The 12,503-nt window shown below is 43.7% G+C and overlaps 2 protein-coding genes across 2 annotated transcripts in view; one reads left to right on the top strand and one right to left on the bottom strand.

Annotated features, from left to right (window-relative positions):
• LOC139548844 (zinc finger protein 180-like) overlaps window positions 1–12,503 on the bottom strand; it is a 274,302-nt gene that overhangs the window by 13,762 nt on the left and 248,037 nt on the right. The window lies entirely within an intron of this gene.
• The window catches only part of LOC139549976 (parathymosin-like), a 253,145-nt gene that overhangs the window by 188,534 nt on the left and 52,108 nt on the right, over window positions 1–12,503 (top strand). The gene's annotated exons all lie outside the window — the stretch shown is intronic.

The following is a 12,503-nucleotide window of genomic DNA, read 5'->3' as shown; positions in this document are numbered from 1 at the left end:
TATCCTAGAAACCTGGTTAAACTATCATTATGACATCATGCATGGCCAGTCCTTGTATTCATAGTGTAGTGAATTCGTGGGGAAGCCCTGAGCTGAACTCAAACCTGGGTCCAGTGACTGTCAAGCCAACACCTTATAACTGTTACACCAAGATGTCTGAACTTCTTGACGAGGTCGCTAGGTAATGAGTTAGGGTTGCTACAATAGCTTTCTCTATGAATTTGAGAGTGGTTACATTTCTCCAGCCCCCATCCCTCAGCTGTTTACCAAACCAAGTCTCTTGGCAGCCATTTTGTTGCTGTTTAAATACTAGGTTGTCCCTTTAAAAAGCCACACATCAATCAACCAATCTGCAGTTGAAACAATAACACAGCAGTCATTCCACCACTGTTTTGGTAATAAGATGATGATGGGCCTGGAGACATTTAACTACTCTCAAATTCATAGACAGACCTATGGATGAAAGGACTGACCATCCATGATATCAACATTATAGTTTAAACCATGTTGAGGCTATACAGTGTTGATTTACATTGTTTCTAGACATTGGAGTAAAAAAAGCTTATTTTGGGTTCTGATGTGGTACAACAGTTGAACTAAGCTCATGAGGCATGTGTTATATTCTTCAAGAATCAATGACTATAAAATAAATAATTTTAAAGTCAAAATATGGATGTGGTAATTGCAGATTTCCCCTTTAACACCAAACATCAGTTCAACAACTGCAGAGTTTGTACCTCTGTTTTTAAGACAGTACTTACCAGTGGTAATCACGGCCCGGTTTCTCAAAACCATCTTATGGCTAAGTTCATCTTTAGAACCACTGGATGCCTTAAATTGCGTTTGGGAAATCGGGCCCAGATATCCAGTTTCCTCCTCCTCTTCTTCCGATGAGACCGTAAACTCCCCATCCTCCGCTTTCACTTCAAAAACTGAATCCTCCTCATCTTTAACTGGAACACCCCCCTCCTCTTTCACTCTGAACGCCTCTTCCTTCACTGTAACGTCTTTCTCTTCTTCTTTCCCTGTAACAGCCTCACCCTCTACTTGTTTTTGTATTGTAACATCATTCTCTTCCTCCTCCTCTTTGATGAGAGCTTCTTTCTCCGTCCAGCAGACCGTCTCTTCTTCAGCAGGAAGAGAGTAATTTAGTGAACTCATGGTCGGAGATGTTAGCTAGCTAGGCTAATGCTAACTTAACCAGCCCGCCAGCTGAATAATAACAACAACACCGTAAATATGAAATGAAATAGGATAACTAACTAACTAGACGACAGACGAGGGTTTAAAATACAGTGGCTAATATACACTAAAGCGTCTAAAGAGCTTTATGGGTTCGGCTATTTTGGCTAGCAAGCTACAGAGGTGTCTGACTAACTGTTGCTGCTGCTGAAAGAAGCGTTCCGTCCACTAGATTATACGTCACACTAACAGCATTGCGTTCCGTCCACTAGATTATACGTCACACTAACAGCATTGCCTTAATATCGCACACTGCCATCTGCTGACTGGAGTGGGTAACGCTCAGTCTGAACCTCTGACTGCGATGGAGATGTGCGACTTTAAGACAATGACGCTAGTGTGACGTAAAATATATATTATAATGTTCAGACAAAAAGTTAGTGTAGGAAGCATGAGTTTTTACTCACCAGTGTAACTATACAGTGTGGCTAAAGACTTAGTAACTTAGTTGTGTTCACGATCTGGTTCCCTATAAAAGAGATGACGGCGCCGAAAAGAGATGGCTGCCTCGCTTCGTGTTCCTTGGAAAATATGCAGTATTTTGTTTTTTTACGTGTTATTTCTTACATCGGTACCCCGGGTAATCTTAGGTTTCATTACATACAGTCGGGAGGAACTACTGAATATACGATTAACGTCAACTCATCATCGTTCCTACCAGGAATATGACTTTCCCGAAACGGATCCAGTGTTCTGCCTTCCACACAATACAATGGATCTGATCCCAGCCGGCGACCCTGTGCGACGCCGAAAAAGGGGAAAACGTGGCGGTCTCGTGGTCAGGCTTCGGAGACGGGCACATCGCGCTCCACTCCCTAGCATACTACTCGCCAATGTCCAGTCTCTTGACAATAAGGTTGATGAAATCCGAGCACGGGTAGCATTCCAGAGAGACATCAGGGATTGCAACGTGCTCTGCTTCACGGAAACATGGCTAACTCAAGGGACGCTAACGGAGTCGGTGCAGCCAGCTGGTTTCTTCATGCACCGCGCCGACAGAAACAAACATCTTTCCGGTAAGAAGAGGGGCGGGGGGGTATGCCTTATGATTAACGAGAAGTGGTGTGATCATCATAACAACACACAAGAACTCAAGTCGTTCTGTTCACCTGATCTAGAACTCCTCACAATCAAATGTCGACCGCATTATCTACCAAGGGAATTCTCGTCAATCATAATCACAGCCGTATACATTCCCCCCCAAGCAGACACATCGATGGCCCTGAACGAACTTTATCTGACTCTTTGTAAACTGGAAACCACACACCCTGAGGCTGCATTCATCGTAGCTGGGGATTTTAACAAGGCTAATCTAAAAACAAAACTCCCTAAATTCTATCAGCATATCGATTGTGCTACCAGGGCTGGAAAAACACTAGACCATTGTTATACTAATTTCCGCGACGCTTATAAGGCCCTCCCCCGCCCCCCTTTCGGAAAAGCTGACCACGACTCCATTTTGTTGATTCCAGCCTACAAACAAAAACTCAAACAACAAGCTCCCGCGCTCAGGTCTGTTCAACGCTGGTCCGACCAATCTGAATCCACGCTTCAAGACTGCTTCGATCACGCAGATTGGAATATGTTCCGCATCGCGTCCAACAACAATATTGACGAATATGCTGATTCGGTGAGCGAGTTCATTAGGAAGTGCATTGACGATGTCGTACCCACAGCAACGATAAAAACATTCCCAAACCAGAAACCGTGGATTGACGGCAGCATTCGCGTGAAACTGAAAGCGCGAACCACTGCTTTTAACCAGGGCAAGGTGACCGGAAGCATGACCGAATACAAACAGTGTAGCTATTCTCTCCGCAAGGCAATCAAACAGGCCAAGTCTCAGTACAGAGACAAAATCGAGTCGAAATTCAACAGCTCAGACACAAGAGGTATGTGGCAGGGTCTACAGTCAATCACGGATTACAAAAAGGAAATCCGCCCCGTCGAGGACCAGGATGTCTTGCTCCCAGACAGGCTAAACAACTTTTTTGCCCGCTTTGAGGACAATACAGTGCCACTGACACGGCCCCCTACCAAAACCTGCGGGCTCTCCTTCACTGCAGCCGAGGTGAGTAAAACATTTAAACGTGTTAACCCTCGCAAGGCTGCAGGCCCAGACGGCATTCCCAGCCGCGTCCTCAGAGCATGCGCAGACCAGCTGGCTGGTGTGTTTACGGACATATTCAATCAATCCTTATCCCAGTCTGCTGTTCCCACATGCTTCAAGAGGGCCACCATTGTTCCTGTTCCCAAGAAAGCTAAGGTAACTGAGCTAAACGACTACCGCCCCGTAGCACTCACTTCCGTCATCATGAAGTGCTTTGAGAGACTAGTCAAGGACCATATCACCTCCACCCTACCGGACACCCTAGACCCACTCCAATTTGCTTACCGACCCAATAGGTCCACAGACGACGCAATCGCAACCACACTGCACACTGCCCTAACCCATCTGGACAAGAGGAATACCCATGTGAGAATGCTGTTCATCGATTACAGCTCAGCATTTAACACCATAGTACCCTCCAAACTCGTCATCAAGCTCGAGACCCTGGGTCTCGACCCCGCCCTGTGCAACTGGGTCCTGGACTTCCTGACGGGCCGCCCCCAGGTGGTGAGGGTAGGTAACAACATCTCCACCCCGCTGATCCTCAACACTGGGGCCCCACAAGGGTGCGATCTGAGCCCTCTCCTGTACTCCCTGTTCACCCACGACTGCGTGGCCATGCACGCCTCCAACTCAATCATCAAGTTTGCGGATGACACTACAGTGGTAGGCTTGATCACCAACAACGACGAGACGGCCTACAGGGAGGAGGTGAGGGCCCTCGGAGTGTGGTGTCAGGAAAATAACCTCATACTCAACGTCAACAAAACAAAGGAGATGATTGTGGACTTCAGGAAACAGCAGAGGGAGCACCCCCCTATCCACATCGACGGGTCAGTAGTGGAGAAGGTGGAAAGTTTTAAGTTCCTCGGTGTACACATCACGGACAAACTGAACTGGTCCACCCACACAGACAGCGTTGTGAAGAAGGCGCAGCAGCGCCTCTTCAACCTCAGGAGGCTGAAGAAATTCGGCTTGTCACCAAAAGCACTCACAAACTTCTACAGATGCACAATCGAGAGCATCCTGTCGGGCTGTATCACCGCCTGGTACGGCAACTGCTCCGCCCACAACCGTAAGGCTCTCCAGAGGGTAGTGAGGTCTGCAGAACGCATCACCAGGGGCAAACTACCTGCCCTCCAGGACACCTACACCACCCGATGTCACAGGAAGGCCATAAAGATCATCAAGGACAACAACCACCCAAGCCACTGCCTGTTCACCCCGCTATCATCCAGAAGGCGAGGTCAGTACAGGTGCATCAAAGCAGGGACCGAGAGACTGAAAAACAGCTTCTATCTCAAGGCCATCAGACTGTTAAACAGCCACCACTAACATTTAGCGGCCGCTGCCAACATACTGACTCAACTCCAGCCACTTTAAAAATGGGAATTGATGGAAATTATGTAAAAATGTACCACTAGCCACTTTAAGCAATGCCACTTAATACAATGTTTACATACCCTACATTACCCATCTCATATGTATATATACTGTACTCTATATCATCTACTGCATCTTGCCATCTTTATGCAATACATGTACCACTAGCCACTTTAAACTATGCCACTTTATGTTTACATACCCTACAGTACTCATCTCATATGTATATACCGTACTCTATACCATCTACTGCATCTGCCATGCCGTTCTGTACCACCACTCATCCATATATCTTTATGTACATATTCTTTATCCCTTTACACTTGTGTGTGTGTGTAAGGTAGTAGTGTGGAATTGTTAGGTTAGATTACTGTTGGTTATTACTGCATTGTCGGAACTAGAAGCACAAGCATTTCGCTACACTCGCATTAACATCTGCTAACCATGTGTATGTGACTAATAAAATTTGATTTGATTTGATTTATTTGATTTATAAGCACAACCAGTCATGTTTTTGAATTATCACATATGTATTAATTTATTTCGGGATTCTGGGTAATCCACAGCAGATTTATGGAGAATTGCTGTGGGTGAGTTCAAAATTGAATAGTCCCGGGATAGAAGTATATAAAGTTGACATTACATCATAAAAACCACCTTTTAAATCATACATTAGCAATTTATGTTTTAGTAACTACTGTTGTTGGTTTGGTGTCAAATAAGCCTCTCTTTATATGTTATTTGCCGAATCTCAGTTCTCCATGTGGGTTTTATGCTAAAGTTCCCTCTTTCAGGTTGGTATCTGACTGGAAAATGCATCTTCTTTAGGAGTGATATTTTTACCCTGTCGACTACTGATCGTTCATCCACACTGTGTGTCTCATCAATGCAGGTAATTTATGACAAATGTATAAAGTATATGTTTTATAAACTCATGAACACCAGCCAGTTTATCAGCCCGGTTCTGTTAGTTTAGGTGTATTATACTTCCTCGCCTGTAGAGGGGGACATTGAGTCATTTTCCAGGTTAATTTGATATATTTTGATACTAAAATGGATGACAGTATATTCTGATGGAGTGAAAATGAGACACATGTAAACAAATGATTCATTTATTATAGTAAATTAGGAATTATTAGGAATGGTTAAATCCACTATACGATCACAATAACTTTGAAAGACATTTCAATAGTTTTTTTGCTCGTATATTATAGGGCAGATTTATGGAGAATTGCTGTGGGAGTGCTATTTATATCCCGTCACTACTGATCATTCATCCATACTGTGTGTGTCCCATCATTGCAGCTTTGGAAATAAATGAACTATCCATCCATTGCTCCTTCCTGTGTTGACTCACTGACTTGAGAGACCAGGAAGGTCACACTAGCTCGATAGGTTGATATCTAGCTCAAGCTTCACCTCATGCTTTTCATTAACTGTGTGGTTGTGTTATCTAGTGGGAACCCGTTAGCACGGTAGGCTCTGGTGCCTTCTTGCCGTGGGCTCAAAATGACAGAGGAAATCAACCTGCTTGCTCCTCTTAGCGGGCTGGCTAATGCTACACCCGAGCCCAGGTGTGTCCCATTTCAATGAAGACCCTCCCGGCTCCGCCCACCGACATCCTATTAAGGAAAACAAGAGCAAAGAGAAAGAATTCTGCAGACAGAGTGGGAGGGTTGTCACAGCAGTCTGGTGATATACCAGGGACTATGGATGTAGTTAGGTTTGTATGCAGTCTGGTGATATACCAGGGACTATGGATGCAGTTAGGTTTGTATGCAGTCTGGTGATATACCAGGGACTGGGGATGCAGTTAGGTTTGTATGCAGTCTGGTGATATACCAGGGACTGGGCATGCAGTTAGGTTTGTATGCAGTCTGGTGATATACCAGGGACTATGCATGCAGTTAGGTTTGTGCAGTCTGGTGATATACCAGGGACTATGGATGTAGTTAGGTTTGTATGCAGTCTGGTGATATACCAGGGACTGTGCATGCAGTTAGGTTTGTATGCAGTCTGGTGATATACCAGGGACTATGCATGCAGTTAGGTTTGTGCAGTCTGGTGATATACCAGGGACTATGCATGTAGTTTGGTTTGTATGCAGTCTGGTGATATACCAGGGACTATGCATGCAGTTAGGTGTGTATGCATTCTGGTGATATACCAGGGACTATGCATGCAGTTAGGTTTGTACAGTCTGGTGATATACCAGGGACTGAGGATGCAGTTAGGTTTGTATGCAGTCTGGTGATATACCAGGGGCTGGGGATGCAGTTAGGTTTGTACAGTCTGGTGATATACCAGGGACTGGGGATGCAGTTAGGTTTGTACAGTCTAGTGATATACCAGGGACTGGGGATGCAGTTAGGTTTGTACAGTCTTGTGATATACCAGGGACTGGGGATGCAGTTAGGTTTGTACAGTCTGGTGATATACCAGGGACTATGCATGCAGTTAGGTTTGTGCAGTCTGGTTATATACCAGGGACTGGGGATGCAGTTAGGTTTGTATGCAGTCTGGTGATATACCAGGGACTGGGGATGCAGTTAGGTTTGTATGCATTCTGGTGATATACCAGGGCCTGGGGATGCAGTTAGGTTTGAATGCAGTCTGGTGATATACCAGGGACTGGGCATGTAGTTAGGTTTGTATGTAGTCTGGTGATATACCAGGGACTGGGGATGCAGTTAGGTTTGTATGCAGTCTGGTGATATAACAGGGTCTGGGGATGCAGTTAGGTTTGTATGCAGTCTGGTGATATACCAGGGACTGGGGATGCAGTTAGGTTTGTACAGTCTGGTGATATACCAGGGACTATGCATGCAGTTAGGTTTGTACAGTCTGGTGATATAACAGGGTCTGGGGATGCAGTTAGGTTTGTACAGTCTGGTGATATACCAGGGCCTGGGGATGCAGTTAGGTTTGTATGCAGTCTGGTGATATACCAGGGCCTGGGGATGCAGTTAGGTTGGTATGCAGTCTGGTGATATACCAGGGCCTGGGCATGCAGTTAGGTTTGTATGCAGTCTGGTGATATACCAGGGTCTGGGGATGCACAGTTAGCGTTGTTTTCCTCTAGCTATTCTCCAGTTTGCTCCCAGCAGCTTTCATAGAACGTAGATCACTGTTAAACCAGACGCTGCAGAGCGTTTGTTTGACTGAATGAATATGACAAAGCCTTAAATGCAGCGTTAGATGTAAAGTTTAAATTCTCATTCATTGCACATCTTCACTAATCAATCAACACATGCTTTCCTTTGGACGTATCAATATAATATTATTTAATGAAATACATTTTAAAATACAATTTTTTGTCAGGAAATAAAATAAAAATGTCCTTATACTGCGTTACCCACTCCAGTCAGCTGATGACGATGCTGCCAGTGTGACGTATAATCTAGTGGACGGGACACTTCAACAACAACAGCGAGTCAGTCACTTCAGTAGCTTGCTAGGCGACATGGCCTAAACATTCAAGCTTTTTAGACTGTTTCAGTGCATATTTGCCTATGTGTTTTAGACATACTTCTGTTTTATAGCGAGTTGCCCCATTTATTTTCATATTTACGTTGTTAGTCAGGCAGACGTCTTCAATTTGCCTAGCGCTAGGCTAGTCGCTAATGCTAACTAGCTAGCTAACATCTCCGACCATGAGCTCCCTAAACATCCCCCCTCCAGTTAAAGAAGAGGGGATCTGCCGGACGGAGAAAGAAGCTCTGTGGCTGAACATTGTCGTGAAAGAGGAGGAGGAAGAGGAGGATGTCACAGTAAAACAAGAAGTAGAGGATGAGGAAGACGCGTTCAGAGTGAAAGAGGAGGAGGATGTTACAGTAAAAGAAGAGGAGGAGGCAGAGAAAGAGGAGGATGCAGTTTTTGGAGTGAAGAAGGAGAAAGAGGGAGAGATAACGGTCATATTGACAGAGGAGTCAGGAGATCTGATTACCACCAGTAAGTACTGTCTTAAAAACGGGCTCTAACTCTCTAAAGGTTTTGAATGAATGTGTGGTTTTTAAGCAGCATGCTACTGAAATTCTATACTTGAAAATGTTGTTCTGTACTATAGGAATTTATGTGATAATATAATGTTAAAGCTACATTTTAAAATGGGCGATTAAAGCCCTGAATGCTGATTGGCTGACAGCCGTGGTATATCAGGCCGTATACCATGGGTATGACAAAACATGTATTTTTACTGCTCTAATTACGTTGGTAACCAGTTTATAATTGCAATAATCCACCCCAGGGGTTTGTGATATATGGCCAATATACCACGGCTAAGAGCTGTATCCAGGCACTCTGCGTTGCGTCGTGCTTAAGGACAGTCTTTAACCATGCTATATTGGCCATATACCACACTTCCTCGGGTCTTATTGCTTAACTGTAACATGTGTATACCATCAGAGTCCCCCCACCACAAAATCACAACTTAATTGTCTCACAGAATGGCAAACAACCATCTCTGTTCAGCCTATAAACATGACATTATCTATTATTATAGAGCTCTGCTCAGCCTATAAACATGACATTATCTATTATTATAGAGCTCTGCTCAGCCTATAAACATGACATTATCTATTATTATAGATGCCTATAAACATGACATTCCCTGAGAAATTAGATTTGGAGCTCTACATCATTTGTTTTTAAATCTCACCGTCACAAAGTATATTTTTAATGATGTAATGTTGTGAAGACTGACCTCACGTTATTGAGGGATCTAGTCTAGATTAAACCTCATAGGAAGACAATTTTATTTATTACAGGCTTCATTCAGGTCTCTCTGTTTAACTAAATAATCTGTTTGTCTTTTGGCAGGAGAGAGACCAGACTCTGACAGCGGGAAGAGTTCCTCAGAGGAAACAGACCCAGAGACGCCTAACCAACACCACTGCTCCCACTGTGGAAAGAGTTTTAGGTGGTCAGGGAGTCTGAAAACGCATGAGAGAATACACAAAGGAGAAGAGCCTTATCACTGTTCTCACTGTGGAAAGAGTTTTAGGTGGTTATGGGTCCTGAAAACGCATGAGAGAATACACACAGGAGAAACGCCGTATCACTGTTCTCACTGTGGAAAGAGTTTTAGGTGGTCAAGGAGTCTGAAAACGCATGAGAGAATACACACAGGACAAGAGCCTCATCACTGTTCTCACTGTGGAAAGAGTTTTAGGTGGTCAGGGACTCTGAAAAAGCATGAGAGAATACACACAGGAGAAATGCCCTACCACTGTTCCCAGTGTGGAAAGAGTTTTAGGTGGTCAGGGACTCTGAAAAAGCATGAGAGAACACACACAGGAGAGAAGCCTTTCCAACATACTAATACACAGGAGGAGACAACATACCACTGCTCTCATTGTGGAAAGACATTTTCCCAGTCAGAGGACCTGAAAACACATGAGAGAATAGAGAGGCTGTGTTCTGACTTATGTTTCTGACTGAGAATTTGTCCACGGCCAGGATTCACAGGACCAGGGTGTCCGCTATGGACACCTGGAAGAAATCAGCAGCGGACATTTCTGAAGGTTTATCCAACAGACCTGTACATCCATGAATGGATCTCTATAATGTGTAACTATTTCTGAAGGTTTATCCAACAGACCTGTACATCCATGAATGGATCTATAATGTGTAACTATTTCTGATGTATTGTAATGTATTGTGTAATAGATGTACTATGTTAGGTATATTTATCTGTGGTTTTATTTCAACAGATTTTACTGATGCTATTAGATTGTACTATGTTAGGTATATTTATCTGTGGTTTTATTTCAACAGATTTTACTGATGCTATTAGATTGTACTATGTTAGGTATATTTATCTGTGGTTTTATTTCAACAGATTTTACTGATGCTACTAGATTGTACTATGTTAAGTACACTGCTCAAAAAAATAAAGGGAACACTTAAACAACACAATGTAACTCCAAGTCAATCACACTTCTATGAAATCAAACTGTCCACTTAGGAAGCAACACTGATTGACAATACATTTCACATGCTGTTGTGCAAATGGAATAGACAAAAGGTGGAAATTATAGGCAATTAGCAAGACACCCCCCAAAAAGGAGTGATTCTGCAGGTGGTGACCACAGACCACTTCTCAGTTCCTATGCTTCCTGGCTGATGTTTTGGTCACTTTTGAATGCTGGCGGTGCTCTCACTCTAGTGGTAGCATGAGACGGAGTCTACAACCCACACAAGTGGCTCAGGTAGTGCAGTTCATCCAGGATGGCACATCAATGCGAGCTGTGGCAAAAAGGTTTGCTGTGTCTGTCAGCGTAGTGTCCAGAGCATGGAGGCGCTACCAGGAGACAGGCCAGTACATCAGGAGACGTGGAGGAGGCCGTAGGAGGGCAACAACCCAGCAGCAGGACCGCTACCTCCGCCTTTGTGCAAGGAGGTGCACTGCCAGAGCCCTGCAAAATGACCTCCAGCAGGCCACAAATGTGCATGTGTCTGCTCAAACGGTCAGAAACAGACTCCATGAGGGTGGTATGAGGGCCCAACGTCCACAGGTGGGGGTTGTGCTCACAGCCCAACACCTATACCTAAATATGTATTTTTATTTCACCTTTATTTAACCAGGTAGACTAGTTGAGAAGAAGTTCTCATTTGCAATGACACATACAACAACACAGAGTTACACATGGAATAAACAAACATACAATCAATTATACAGTAGAAAAATCTATATACAGCATGTGCAAATAAGGTAGGATAAGAGAGGTTAGGCAATAAATAGACCATGGTGGCGAAGTAATTACAATATAGCAATTAAACACTGGAATGGTAGGGAATGTGAATGTGAATAGCAGAAGATGAATGTGCAAGTAGAGATACTGGGGTTAAATGGATTCAATACCCCATAATGTCAAAGTGGAATTATGTTTTTGGAAATGTTTACAAATGTAATTAAAAGCCTAAATAAGTTCAGGAGTAAAGATGTTGCTTAACAAGTCACATAATAAGTTGCAGGGACTCACTCTGTGTGCAATAATAGTGTTTAACATGATGTCTGAATGACTACCTCATCTCTGTACCCCACACATACAATTATCTGTAATGGCCCTCAGTCGAGCAGTGAATTTCAAACACAGATTCAACCACAAAGACCAGGGAGGTTTTCCGACGCCTCGCAAAGAAGTGCACCTATTGGTAAATGGGTAAAAAAAAGCAGACATTGAATATCCCTTTGAGCATGGTGAAGTTATTAATTACACTTTAGATGGTGTATCAATATACCCAGTCACTAACTCAGTTGCTGGAGAGAAAGGAAACTGTTTAGGGATTTCACCATGAGGCCAATGGTGACTTTAAAATAGTTAGTGTTTAATGGTTGTGATAGGAGAAAACTAAGGATGGATCAACAACATTGTAGTTACTCCACAATACTAACCTAAATGACAGAGTGAAAAGAAGGAAGCCTGTACAGAATACAAATATTCCAAAACATGCATTCTGTTTGCAATAATTAACTTTATATCCTGAATACAAAAGCGTTATGTTTGGGGCAAATTCAACACATCACTGACTACATATTTTCAAGCATGGTGGTGGCTGCATCATGTAATGGGTATGCTTGTCATTGGCGTCACTAGAGGCGTAACTACAGTCTCTGATTCTAATTTAATGATCATCAGCTGCATCATTTTATGGTTCTAATCCAGGCAGTATCACTTCCAGGTTAAGCGAGCAGTGTGTCAAGATGTGCAGTGCGGCTTGGCAGGGTCGTGTTTCGGAGGACGCATGGCTCTCGACCTTCGCCTCT

Source organism: Salvelinus alpinus, chromosome 2 (assembly GCF_045679555.1).
Source record: "Salvelinus alpinus chromosome 2, SLU_Salpinus.1, whole genome shotgun sequence".
Classification (NCBI taxonomy): Eukaryota; Metazoa; Chordata; class Actinopteri; order Salmoniformes; family Salmonidae; genus Salvelinus; species Salvelinus alpinus.
Note: the sequence above shows the minus strand (reverse complement) of the source record. Positions and strands in the feature narration are given on the sequence as shown.